At 40.2% G+C, this 14,015-nt stretch overlaps 1 pseudogene; it reads left to right on the top strand.

The window, feature by feature from the left end:
- Window positions 1-3,218: 3,218 nt before the first annotated feature.
- On the top strand, window positions 3,219-5,061 carry LOC124084497 (small glutamine-rich tetratricopeptide repeat-containing protein beta-like; annotated as a pseudogene).
- Window positions 5,062-14,015: the final 8,954 nt, after the last annotated feature.

The raw sequence follows: 14,015 nt of genomic DNA, 5'->3' as shown, positions 1-14,015 counted from the left end.
TCCCGATCCCGGTTACTGCAGATCCAGAGTCATTTCCTATTGTTGAACTGATTAGAGCCCGTAGAGATTTTGGAATTACGGCAGCCATAGTGACAGCTGTGGCGGTATCTGCTGCTGCAGCAGTTACGGCTGGAGTGGCCATGGCCAGTCAAGTACAAACTGCTGCCACTATTAATCAGGTTATTCAACAAACATCCACCATACTTGAATCTCAAAGTAGAATTAATCAACACATTTTATCTGGGATTCTGGCTGCTAATCAAAGGATAGATCTGCTTCAAGCTCAAGTTGAGGAATTGTCTGACCTAGTACATTTGGGTTGTGTTGATCAACGTGCACATTTATGTATAACCTCTGTCAGATTTTATGATTCCAGAAATGCCTCCCGCATCATCGGAGAGTATCTATCTGGAACCTGGTCCATGGAAGCAGAAAACATGATCCAGTCTCAACTAACCCAGATAGCTGTCTTGAACAGTACCCGTGTCGATCCCGTGACTTTGGGTCAATTCACCGATTGGATATCTTCTGCTTTTTCCTTCTTCAAAGAGTGGGTGGGAGTAGGCATTTTTGGTGCAATGTGTTGCTTCAGTGTTGTACTCTGTTTGTGGCTTCTCTGTCGCCTTAAAACTCGCCATGCACAAGAAAAGGCTATGATCATACAAGCTCTTGCAGCTTTAGAAAATGGCAACTCACCTCAAGTCTGGCTTGCGCATCTTAAGCAGTAAACCTTTGTCATGGTCGTTACACCCCAAGTTATTATAACATTGCACTGGGATCGACATGACTTTCCTTGTTATTCTCTTAGTGTTGGAAAGCCCTTGCACTCTGCCGGTCTTACTGCCATTGCACGCAGATGGGTTTCCACACTAGTACTTTTCTATCGCCTTGAAGTTCGTGCCTTTCTTTCAGGGTGCTGTCAACTTGTTTGTCCTTATAAACAGCCACAGTTCAGCCTCAGCTATCCCCCTTCGTCCACCATCATCACGATACAGGATGCGAGGCAAGGCACTGCACTTGAGTGATCCTTGACGTGGACCTCAAGGAGAGCATGTCCTATTGCATGCGGGTTAGACGCGTTCACGCCCCGCCCCACGAAAAAAGGCGTCGGCTGATATGGCTTCAGATCTGGGGAAGGCGCCTCCTTAGGACTGAGTCATACTATGCAGCCACTTCTGCACAGTGGGATAGGACCTCTACTCTCGCCTGTATTGTTTTGAGAAAACAGAAAAGGGGGAACTGTGGTGAGCCGCTTCTGCCGTTTCTGCAGACTATGGTCGCCATTACAAGATGACGCTGGCTCCGCTGTGGTCTGTGACAAACAACTCCTTATCTGGGAGAGTTGGCACATGATTTTTCACCACCCTGTACACCACCCTGTGAGAAAGCTCCACGCGGCAGCTTTGCATTGGGGCTTGGGATGCTTTATTAAGGCTGGGAGGGGCATCAGAGAGAGAGAAGAAGAAATATCAAGGGCCTGAATAAACTGTTGAAAGAAGATTCCCGAGTTGCGTCTTCCTTGCGGGCAAGGGGTCGCGACATTTAGGTTTATCTGTAATGCACTGATTTTTTAAAATTATAAGTAAAAAGAAGAAAGACTAGTGGAACAGAGGAAAGAGAATGGGGGAGGGAAGAGATAAGGGGAAGGGAAAGCGCTGGTGACTGAATTGGAGCAAATTACAATCTAAGCTTGTATAATTATGTCAAAATGAACCCCAATATTGGCAATGGAGCCAATCAACCATGAACTGAAACATCCAAAACTGTAAGTCAAAATCAACTTTCTTAATTTTAAGTTGATTGTCTCAGGTATTTTGTTACAGATATATAAAGTAGACTAACACAACCAGCCTTCTAACATCACAGTGTATACCAAGAGAATCCAAGCCCTGGTTTACCAAGGGAGAATTTGGTATCTGACACATGAGAGGGAGCCAACGATGCCCTATTTTAACCTGACTCTGGCAAAAATGCCATAACCACAACTAACAAAACCTCATTGGGCTAGTACTTTGGTGTGTCATGCTCCTTTGATTATATGGACAAGAGGTCTCCCAGGGCTGATGATGAAAATGACTAGGACTATTGTTTGTCCTCTGTGTAGGATCTTCATGAGCAACATTGTATGGGCTTATGCAACCATGGCAAAAATGAGACTTGGCCAGTGAACACCAATGCCTCCTTACCGTGAATAGGTTACTTAAAAATGAAGCAAGAGGTCCCATGGGCACCTCAGGGCTATTTCTTTCTCTGTAGGCAATCTAGATGCAAATAGAAGCAGAAAATCTCACACCTGGAAGCTGGTAGACAGTGGGACCCTGCACATCAGGCATACTGGGGACGCTCCTAGGTGTCACCTCTGGGGAGGAGTCACACTGTGTGCCAACAGCCTAAACCTAAATACCAGGCTTATTAGGACCTGCCAGTAGGTGTGTGACTGATTCTGGTTTTGTGTCCTTTATGAGAGCTTTGGTACCAAACATAGGAGTCAATGCCCAAGAAAAAAATATAAGAACCCATACCTGACTATGGCAGACACTGTGTCCTCCACTAGCACTGCCTTGATGCCCAACAGACATCCCTTAATAACCTCAGGAAGGTTGAATCAAATAAAAGAATTTCTCTAGACTTTCTTTTAGCCCAGCTGACGGAGCATTAGGGGATTGAGCCTCAGTGTGAGTTTAGTGGGACAAATCACATTCGAATCAGCAAGGAGGTAATCAGCACAATCTAATAAAGGCCACACGTGAAAGGCCCACAACTAATATACTCAAAGGTGAAAGTCTGAAAGCTTTTTCTCTAAGACCAGGGTGAAGGCAAGGATGCCTTTCACCACTTCTATTCAGCATAATTTTGGAAATCCTATCCACAGCAAGAAAAAAATAGAACTGGATTACATCAAAATTTAAAACTTGTATATTCAAGAATGAAAATAGTAGACTAAAAAGGCCACCCACAGAATGGGAGAAAAACCTTTGCAAATTACATATACCTATCTGATAAGGTATTAAAACCCAGAATATATAAAGAACACCTACAAATCAACAGGAGAAAAAAGTCCAAACCTGGGGGAAATGGCAGCTGGTTGGGCTAAGTGGGTGGCAGCAGGCAGTCCTGTGATCTGCAGCCAGGCTCAATCCCTGAGGATGAAGGGGCAGACTGATTGGCATGAGCTGTCATCTCTGCTCCTCTAGCCTGAAAGTGTTTAAGCTTCTAAAATGTCATCTATTGGGCAACTAGTTTGTGCAGTTACTTGTTTCCTGTGTGAGCAAAGTCAGATGGATGCTTCCCACAAACTGAAAGTTGCGATTCAGTGCTTACGGTTTTAAAGATCAGCCCAGAAGACACATATCTAGCAGTTTCCCAACCTTTGACAGAAATGTTTATAAATCCTTCTGTAAGAATCACATTCTGTGGATAAATTATGGTATATATACACCATGGATTTTACCAAGGCATAAAAAAAGAATGACTTTAGGACATTTGCTGGGAAATGTGTGGATCTGGAGACTTATCATGCTAAGTGAAATAAGCCAATCCCAAACAACCAAAGGTTGTTGTTTTCTCTGATTTGTGGAAGCTAACCCAAAATGGAGGGTTGGGGGTGAAGAATAGTGGATTAGACAAAGAGAAATGAAGGAGGAGGGATACAAAAAAGAAAGACAATGGAATTAATCTAACATAACTTTCCTATGTATATATATAAATATGCCACAGTGAATTTCACCATTGTGTACACCCATAAGACGGGGATCCTAATTAAAATAAGATATATCCCATGCTTCTAAAATTACATCAAAATGGATTCTATTGTGATTTATAAAACTAAAAAGAATCAACAAAAGAATCTGACCCTCTCACACCCAGTGCCTGAAGATGTGGGAAAAGTCAATCAACTAAAAGATAAAAGCATGCCCGGCATGGTGGGTAATCTCAGCTACTTGAGAGGCTAGAGGATAGTAAGTTTGAGACCAGCCTCCACAACTAGGTGAGATTGTGTCTCAAAATAAAAAATAAGGGCTGGGGTTGTGGCTCAGTGGTAGATCACTTGCCTGGCATATGTGAGGTACTAGGTTCAATCCTCAGCACCATATAAAAATAAATAAAATAAAAATAAAAGTATTGTGTCCATCTACAACTAAAAAATATTTTTAAAACAAATAAAATGAGCTAGGCATGATGGCCCATGCCTGTAATCCCAGTGGCTCGGAGGCAAAGGATAGGAATTTATTGAGGCACTAAGAAACTCAGTGAGACCCTGTCTCTAATTTTTAAAAAATGCAAAATAGGGGTAGGGATGTGACTCAGTGGTCGAATGACCCCAAGTTCAATCCCCGTTACAAAAATAAATGAATAAATAAATAAAATGGGTGGGTGGGGGCTGTACTAGCTCAGTGGTAAAATGGCACTGGATTCTATCTCAGGTACTAAAAAAAGGAAGAAAGAAAAGATAAAGGTAATAACCATATGAAAGAAGGAAATCATGCTGCTGCAGTGGATCATTCCACACAAACAGAATGCAGTTTATTATTGCAATAGAATCGATGCCCAAAGTGAATTAATTTACTACACAGATGCAGTAAAGATTATGAGAAAAACAATAGCAATTGATTCAAAGTATAGCAAAGGCCTACAGGAGGATGGTGTTTGCCCTCATTGCCATGAATAAATTTGAAGAAACAGTTATAATTATTAAAAGCATTATATCTTGACCTTGAAAATGATTCCCATAAGTCAAATCTGAACATAGAACAAAGATTAAGAGAGTTAACTGCATTGAGCTTTGATATAGCAAGCTTGATAAATGATCCAGTTTTCATTAGCATGGCAGCAAGTTTAATGCAAAACCTTCAAGTTCAACAAACTAACATCAGGAATAATGACAAATGTCACTGCATACCTGCTTCTGGATTTCAGAGCCTACCCAGCCTATCTGGCCTCATCCATATGGGACTGAAAGTTTGATCAGCAGATATCACAACAGAATCCTGAATTTATAGAGCATCTGAGAATTACATCTGGAGCAGATCATTCAATAGGAGCACTGAAGAACACTTGTGATTTGACCAGGGATCCTAGCCCAGAATGCAAAAAGTTTGTGACTCTAATACTCTCTATAGACAGAAGTGGAAAAAAAACCACACATAAACAAAACAACAACAAAGCACTGTATCTGATGCTTAAAAATAGTGGAGGAAACCCTCTTGTATATATTCTTAAAGAACACATCTATTTAAACAATAAGCTTATCACAAGCAGACGTGGACATGCAGTGACTCTTTTTGCAAGGAAATGATCAATTGCTTTCAGAGCCAATCTATCACTGAGATATCATTCTATTTTCAAATTTTTATCATCACATTTGTACATTAGACTTAATAGTAGAACATATATATAAATGTGTGTGTGTGTGTATATATATATATATATATATATATATATATATATATATATATATATATACACATACACTGGGGAATATATATATATATTTTTTTTTCCGTACTAGGGATTAAGCCCAGGGCTGCCTCACACATTCTAGGCAAGCACTCTACCACTGAACTGCATCTCCAATCCTTTTATTTTATTTCATTTTTGAGACAAGGTCTACCTAAATTACCCAGATTGGCATTGAACTTTCAAACCATCTGCCTCAGTCTGCCAAATAGCTGGGATTAGAGATGTGAACCACCACTCCAGGCAACAGAGTGTATATATTGAGCAGTAGGTGAGTGAGGAGTTCTTTAACTTTAAATTCCCTTAAGGTGTTTTTGTTGTTGTTGTTGTTGTTGTTGTTGTTTTGAGAAGAGATATTACTAAGTAGAAAGGTGTCCTGTGCTGGGAGACCTTAGAAGAAATATATTTGCAACTAAGTAGCATGTCAAGAGACAAGACACTTATTACCTAGGGTTGGCTTTAATAAGTCCTATCATGGGCTGGGGTTGTAGCTCAGTGGTAGAGCACTTGCCTAGCATGTGTGAGGCACTGGGTTCAATTCTCAGCACCACATACAAATAAATAAAATAAAGGCTCATCAACAACTAAAAAATATATTTAAAAAAATAAGTCCTATCAGGAATGAATACTACAGGTCCAGTACCATCTTTTCAGGACTCATCATGATTTATTTTCTAACTCTTTAGCCCCCCTTCCATGTTTTTATTTAGTTGTTCTTTTTAGATACGCTTGACAGTAGAATGTATTTTGACATATTATACATACACGAAGTATCACTTCCCATTCTTGTTGTTGTAAAGATTGTGGAGTTACATTGGTCCTGTATTTATATATGAACATAGGAAAGTTACGTCTGATTCATCCTACTGTCTTTCCTATGTGCCGCAGTCTGGCTGGGCACAAATCACGAGCCACTGAAGCAGGAACAAACTTTATTTTTAAACTGCAGGAAAACACTTCACACAGCTCCCGGGGAATCCTCCCGAACGCGCCAGGAGGCTTGTCCAGGAACCCCCAGCCGGAAATATCTCTCCCGGAAATCCCTCCTCCTGCACTTCCCCAACCAATGGGAACTCTCAGGGAATCCCCGGAAATCCCCATGAGAACTCCAAAATAGTGCGAGAACTCAAAAGTTGCGGCAGAGGCGGATAGTAATGCCTCGCCTGTCAATCAATACTGTTGGCAAAATGCCAGGGGCCATACAGACTCGGCCGTGGCTCTCAGCATCTCCCCCTTTTTGTTTAATTAAACAACAAGCAATGTGGCTTAGGGACCGTGCCTGTTAGGCAGTCCAATTCAACATATGGTCCTTACCCGTCATCGGATGAACTGACCTCTAGGCGTCAGCCTCCTGTCTTAGGTTGGTACCACTGCAATTGGATCATACCCGTCACTGACTACCGGTCCAGCATACAGCCATACTTGTGGATAGGCCTTTGCACCAGTGGGGGGTGAGGTTCTTTGCCTCACCTCTGTTGGCCCCCAAATTTTAGACCATCACTAGTAGAAGGGAGGAGGATGCAAAATGCCATGACACTAAGCCAATTGAGGGCTCCTTTGAAAAATTGTACCACCGGTGACACCATCAGCAAAAATACTCCAGCACTACCACAATTCGCTGTACCAACAGATAGTTCACAATACATACAAATGATACATAGTCCAGGCAAGGTCTGCAAGCAATTCAAAGCAGAGGAATCTGTCAATATGTCCATTTCCTCCCAAAGTAAATCAACTCCTTAATTGAGCATTACTTGTTGAGTTATTATTCATTGATGCATCAGTTTTTACAGTTTGTTGTGATAACTATCGAAGAAGCTGTAGTTTGGTTTTATCTTTGTCTTCACCGGCACTGGGATGAAGATAGGAATTCTGGCAATGATGCTAAGAAAAAAATTATGTAACATTCCAACAGGCACTAAGAAAACAATTTTTTGAACAATTTACATTATCCTGAACAGAATTATTAAATATAATGAGAAGGAAAGGTGAAAGTAAACAAACAGATCTGTTAACCTCCTTATTTGTTCACATATTAAAACAATTTTCAACAGCTGTTTACCCAATCTAAATTAAACCATTAAAATCACATGAATAAAAAAAATTTGGATCCATTTATTCATGAGCGCTCCTCATATATGATATATGGACATACACACATACAGACATACAACACAAAACAGAAGTGTGCACACATAACATACAACACATAAGACAATAGTAAAGGCCTTGTAGCTTTACCTAGGTGAAATCTCCATTGCAATGCTTAAAAACTCCACAGTCAAAAAATAAAACTGATCAGAAAAACATTATCCTAGGTCTGTATGAGCTCAAAAATAAAATAGAACTTTATGATGTGGGAAAAGGCAAATAATAAAATAAATATTGAAAAAAACATCCTGGTTAATCACCGTCGCAGATGTAAGAATAGCCAAACTGGAGTTCTGGATATCAGCTGTTATGGATTTGAGTCAAATCATCTTCCTTTTGGCCTGTAGAAATTGTTTTAGTTAATCTCTCTGGAATCCAAATCGGCTGCTGTTCTCCCTGTGGAAAAACACAAACAGAACCCCGACTCCAGACAATCACTGGGTCAGGACCTTTCCATTGTCCTGTTAGAATATCCTTCCAAAGTACCTTAGGCTTATGTACATTTTTTGGACACATATGCCTTTCCGCAGCACTAAGCCCTGAGGAATCCAAATTTAAAAAGTTTAGAGTAAAAAGGGTTATTTTAAGTTTATCTTTGGGTGACATATACCCCTTTCCAATTCCCTCTTTTTGCTTTAGTAAGTACATTTTAATAGTTTGATGAGCTCTTTCAACTATGCCTTGTCCCTGTGGATTGTATGGAATTCCTGTTATATGAGTAATGCCAAATGATGAGCAAAATTGTTTAAAAGAGGTAGAAATATAACCAGGACCATTATCTGTTTTTAACTGTTTTGGAACGCCCACAGTGGCAAAATTTTGTAAGCAATGAGCTATAACATCTTTAGTTTTTTCTCCGGAATGAAGGGAGCCCATCAAAAATCCGGAAGAAGTATCAACTGTAACATGCAAATATTTTAATTTTCCAAATTGTGGCAAGTGTGTGACGTCCATCTGCCAAATATGGTTAGGTATCAGTCCTCTAGGATTGACTCCAAGATTAACTTGTGGTAAAAAGGTCACACAATTTTGACATTGTTTTATTATTTGTCTAGCTTGTTCCTTAGTTATTTTAAAACGCTTTTGTAAAGTATTAGCATTGACATGGAACCTTTTATGAAAATGTGTAGCTTCTTCTAGTGTAGAGAAAATATGTATGTCATGTGTAGTTTTATCTGCTAAATCGTTGCCCAAACTAAGGGCTCCAGGCAATCCTGTATGTGCTCTGATATGTCCTATAAAGAATGGATCTTTTCTGTCCCAGATTAGACTTTGTATAGCAGAAAACAAAGAGAAAACAGTAGAGGAAGGGGAAATCCTGCCAGCATCTTCAAGGGATACTATAGCATTAACTACATACTGACTATCAGAGAATAAATTAAATACAGAATCTTTAAACATCACAAAAGCTTGTAAAACTGCATTAAGCTCTACCTTTTGAGCTGATTGTTTGGGTACTAAAAATGTAAAAGTTTGATCAGGGGTAACTACTGCTGCTGTACCATTATTTGACCCATCAGTGAATACATTTGGAGCATTCATGATAGGGGTTTTTCTTGTCATTTTTGGAAAAACTACAGGATGCGAAGACCAAAAAGACAACAAAGGATTAGATGGTAAGTGATTATCAAATGAAACATTAGATTTACACATGATTATTGCCCAAGTATTTAACTCATTAGCTAACTCATCAATTTGATCCATAGTATATGGAGTAATAATTTTATTGGGAGAAATTCCAAACACTCCCTTTGCTGCTTTTATTCCTTTGAGTATTAATTGTCCTACAGCCTCAGGATACCTAGTAAGAATAGTGTTAGGAGAATAAGATAAATGTATCCACAATAATGGACCTTCTTGCCAAAATACTCCTGTAGGAATATTTTTTGTTGGTATTACAATAAATAATAAAGGCAAAGTTATATCAATTCTATCCAAATGCATATTTTCCATATATGTTTCAATAATTTTTAATGCCTTTCTTGCTTCAGGCGTTAACATGCGGGGTGAATTTGGATCTGATGGACCTTTTAGGATATCAAATAAAGGTCCCAACTCTCCTGTTGGTATGCCTAGATAAGGCCTTATCCAATTTATGTCTCCTAATAACTTTTGAAAGTCGTTAAGTGATTTGAGTTGATCTACTCGTATTTGAATTTTTGGTGGACGGACCATGGTTGAGGATAATAGAACTCCTAAATAATTAATTGGAAAATTTAATTGTACTTTATCTATTGCTATCTCTAGATTATAATTTTTTAATAAATTTGTAAGTGTGGCATAACATTCTAGCAATGTGTTTTTATCTTTGTGTGCTAACAATACATCATCCATATAGTGAAATATTTGTAGTTTAGGATTTTGATTTCTAAGTGGCTGGATTGCTTTGTTAACATAAATTTGACACATAGTTGGGCTGTTAGCCATCCCTTGAGGGAGTACTTTCCATTCATATCTCTGATCAGGACCTTCATGATTCAGTGCAGGGATAGTAAATGCAAAATGTGGACTATCCTCAGGATGAATTGGAATTGAAAAAAAACAATCTTTAATATCTATAGCTAAAACGTACCAGGTTTTTGGCAAAGCAGACAATTGAGGAATCCCTGATTGAGCAGGTCCCATAATAACCATCTCATTATTAATGGCTCTTAAATCTTGCAATAATCTCCATTTACCAGATTTCTTTTTAATGACAAAAATGGGAGTATTGTAAGGAGATACGGAAGGTTGTATATGTCCCTCCGCTAATTGTTGTTTGACCAGGTCATGGGCTGCTTGTATCTTTTCTTTAGTCAGGGGCCACTGAGGAACCCATACTGGTCTATCTGATTTCCAAGTAATTTTTATTGCCTCAGTGACCCCTTCTGAAAACCCAGTCCATGTCTATTTATTCCCTGATCTATCTGAATTGGTGCTGCTATGCCTTGTTCTCCTAATCTTTTTTCTTTCCTGAAACCTTGTCTAGCCCTAATAGTGGGCGCATTTGGATTGATGTTATTTGTTAATGTCAAACCTAATTGATCTAGGACATCTCGTCCCCATAAATTTATAGGAAGATGATCCAATACATATGGCTGTATAGTTCCTTCACATCCTTCAGGATCCTTCCAATCTAATACCATTGCACTTCTATGGGGATTAGTCGCCACTCCTAGGCCTCGAAGCGTTTGAGTGGCTTGTTGTAACGGCCAATGTTTTGGCCATTCTTGACGAGATATGATGCTAAGGTCTGCACCTGTATCCAGTAGTCCATTAAATTCATGTCCTTGAATATTTAGTTTTAGCATGGGACGAGAATCTAAATTTAAAGACAGCATAGCCCAATCTACACCTGTGGAGCCTAATCCCCTGGAACCTCTTTCTATAGTACTACTGGAAAATTTATCATGTAGGCTGGGTATTATTAATAACTGTGCTATTCTATCTCCTGGTGAAATTACTGATATACCCTTTGGAGAGCTAGCTATAATTTTTATTTCACCTTCATAATCGGGATCAATTACCCCGGGACATATCATAAGTCCTTTTAGCGTAGAAGAACTGCGTCCTAACAATAAGCCTACTGTTCCTTGGGGAAGAGGTCCTTTTACTCCTGTGGGAATGATTTGAACTCCCATCTCTGGAGTTAGTACTGCTCTGGCGGAGGCGCAGATGTCCAACCCTGCGCTTCCTCTGGTTCGTCTGATGAGAGATCTGATGGATAATGTGTCCTGGGCACTACCCTGATGGTGTTGCTGGGTTCCTCCATGGTGTTTCTGGGTTCCTCCAGTGCCCCGTACATTTGTGGTCGTGGGCCCCGGAGCATTGGGCCCCCCTGTCCGTTTTTTGGCAATGGAGCTCGATGCCTTTCTCCACGATATCGTGGGTAAACACTTGGTCCTTGTCTGTTTTTTGATAACGGAATACCCTCTATGGTGGTTTGAGAACGGCATTCATTAGCCCAATGTTTCCCTCTACGGCATCGTGGGCAAATACCCGGTATTCTATTCGTTTGATATCTAGCTTTGTTAAACCCTCCTCCTATGGGGCAACTCCTTTTAAAATGTCCTGTTTGATCACAATTATAGCATGTTTTTGGCCTGGCATCTAAAGCCTGTTGTACTGCTGCTAAGACTTGCCCTTGTTCATTAATGTCTCTACATAATTTAATATATGTGTTTAAATCTTCATGTCTCCATGGTCTAATGACCTCTCTGCAACAACGATTTGCTTGGTCATAAGCCAGTTGTTTTATAAATGGCATTGCCTGTTCTGTATCCCCAAAAATTCTGGAAGCTGCTTGAATAAGCCTATCTACAAATTCAGCGTAAGGTTCATTAGTTCCTTGTATTACCTTAGATAATTGACCTTGTAAACCTCCATGCCCCTGTAAAGTTTTCCATGCCCTAACCGCATCTACAGCAATTTGTGCGTATACGCCAGGATCATATTCAATTTGTTGCCGTTGACCCTCATAAGGCCCTTTTCCTAACAACATATCTAGATTTCTTTGAGGGTAACCGGCTGCTGCATTTCGTCTAGCTGTCTCCCTGCAAAATTCCTCATTGGCAACCTTCCATAACAAATATTGTCCTCCATTTAGCACAGATTTACACATACTAGCCCAATCTGCTGGCGTCATGTCCAAGTTGGTAATGGATTCGACCATGCTTACAGTGAACGGTGCTTGAGGACCATAGGTTGTTACAGCCTCCTTTAACTGCTTCACTGTTTTGAAATCTAAAGCACGGTGAATTCGCTGCCCTCCTGCCTGCTCAAGTACAGGGCATGCTAATCTTTGAGGTCCTGTCTCAGGATCCCATCTATCAACTACGGGGTTTGAGGGCCACTCAGCTATCTCCATAGGGGGAGCTGTTGGTTGAATTACGCCCTCTGGTGATAGAACGGTGTTAGTAGCAGCCTCCTGTTGTAGCTTTTTCCCTAATAGCTGTTTCTCCTCTAAGCTTTCTTCCTTTAAATTTTCTTCCTCTGTCTGACTAGCTTGAGAGACCTTCTCTTTTGCTTGATCTAAAATGTCTTTCTCCATGGTCTGAACCTCTAACAATTTACTTAACACTCTTTCAGTTTGTTTTTTACTAATTTCTAATCTGTTATAAAGATAACGCAACCCAGTAAGATAACACAAAACAAAACCGAAACAGGATGAAACAAAAACGGAACAAAAAATCGTTGTATCAATTTTCCTATTTTCTTGACATGTGCATTTGTGGTCTATTTCTATCTCTTCCTCAGGGGTGAACAACTTCAAACCTTGAGCCAACCATTTTTCCCAATCTGCCTGAGAAAATTCTAGGGATAGGCAGCTTGAAACAAACACAAAACAAATCAAAACAAGAACACATTGTTTTTTAAAATGGTCGCCCATTCTCTCGCCTTCCCTTAGGGGCAAGCAATTTCACTTACCCCGAAGCTTCAGACGTTCCCCGTACGGGCCACCAAATGCCGCAGTCTGGCTGGGCACAAATCACGAGCCACTGAAGCAGGAACAAACTTTATTTTTAAACTGCAGGAAAACACTTCACACAGCTCCCGGGGAATCCTCCCGAACGCGCCAGGAGGCTTGTCCAGGAACCCCCAGCCGGAAATATCTCTCCCGGAAATCCCTCCTCCTGCACTTCCCCAACCAATGGGAACTCTCGGGGAATCCCCGGAAATCCCCATGAGAACTCCAAAATAGTGCGAGAACTCAAAAGTTGCGGCAGAGGCGGATAGTAATGCCTCGCCTGTCAATCAATACTGTTGGCAAAATGCCAGGGGCCATACAGACTCGGCCGTGGCTCTCAGCACCTATGCCCATTCCACTTCTTTCCTTCATTCTCCTTTGTCTAATACAATGAATTTCTATTCTCCCCCTACCTCGCCTTATTGTGTGTGTTAGCATCTGCATATCAGAGAAAACATTGAACGTTTTTGGAATTGGCTTATTTCACTTAGCATGATAGTTCCAGTCCTATCCACTTACCAGGAAATACCATAATTTCATTCTTCCTTATGGCTGAGTAATATTTCATTGTGTTTATAAACCACATTTTCTTTATCCATTTATTTATTGAATGGCGCCTAGGTGGGTTCCATAGCTTTGCTGTTGTGAATTGAGCTGCTATAAACATTAATGTGGCTGTGTCACTATAGTACAGTGACTTTAAGTTCTTTGAGTATATGCCAAGGAGTGGGATAACTGGGTCAAGTTTCCAAGTTTCTCTATACTGCTTTCCAGAGTGGTTGCACCAATTTGCAGTCCCACCAGCAATGTATAAGTGTACATTTTTTCCCCACATCCTCGCCAACATTTATTGTTACATGTATTCTTGATTATTGCTCTTCTGACTGGAGTGAGATAAAATCTCAGTGTAGTTTTAATTTGCATTTCTTTAAGTGCTAGAGATGTTGAATATTTTTTCATA

The sequence above is a fragment of the Marmota monax genome, unplaced genomic scaffold (genome assembly GCF_021218885.2).
Source record: "Marmota monax isolate L192 unplaced genomic scaffold, Marmota_monax_Labrador192_F-V1.1 WCK01_AAM20220418_F8-fsc00022, whole genome shotgun sequence".
Classification (NCBI taxonomy): domain Eukaryota; kingdom Metazoa; phylum Chordata; class Mammalia; order Rodentia; family Sciuridae; genus Marmota; species Marmota monax.
Note: the sequence above shows the minus strand (reverse complement) of the source record. Positions and strands in the feature narration are given on the sequence as shown.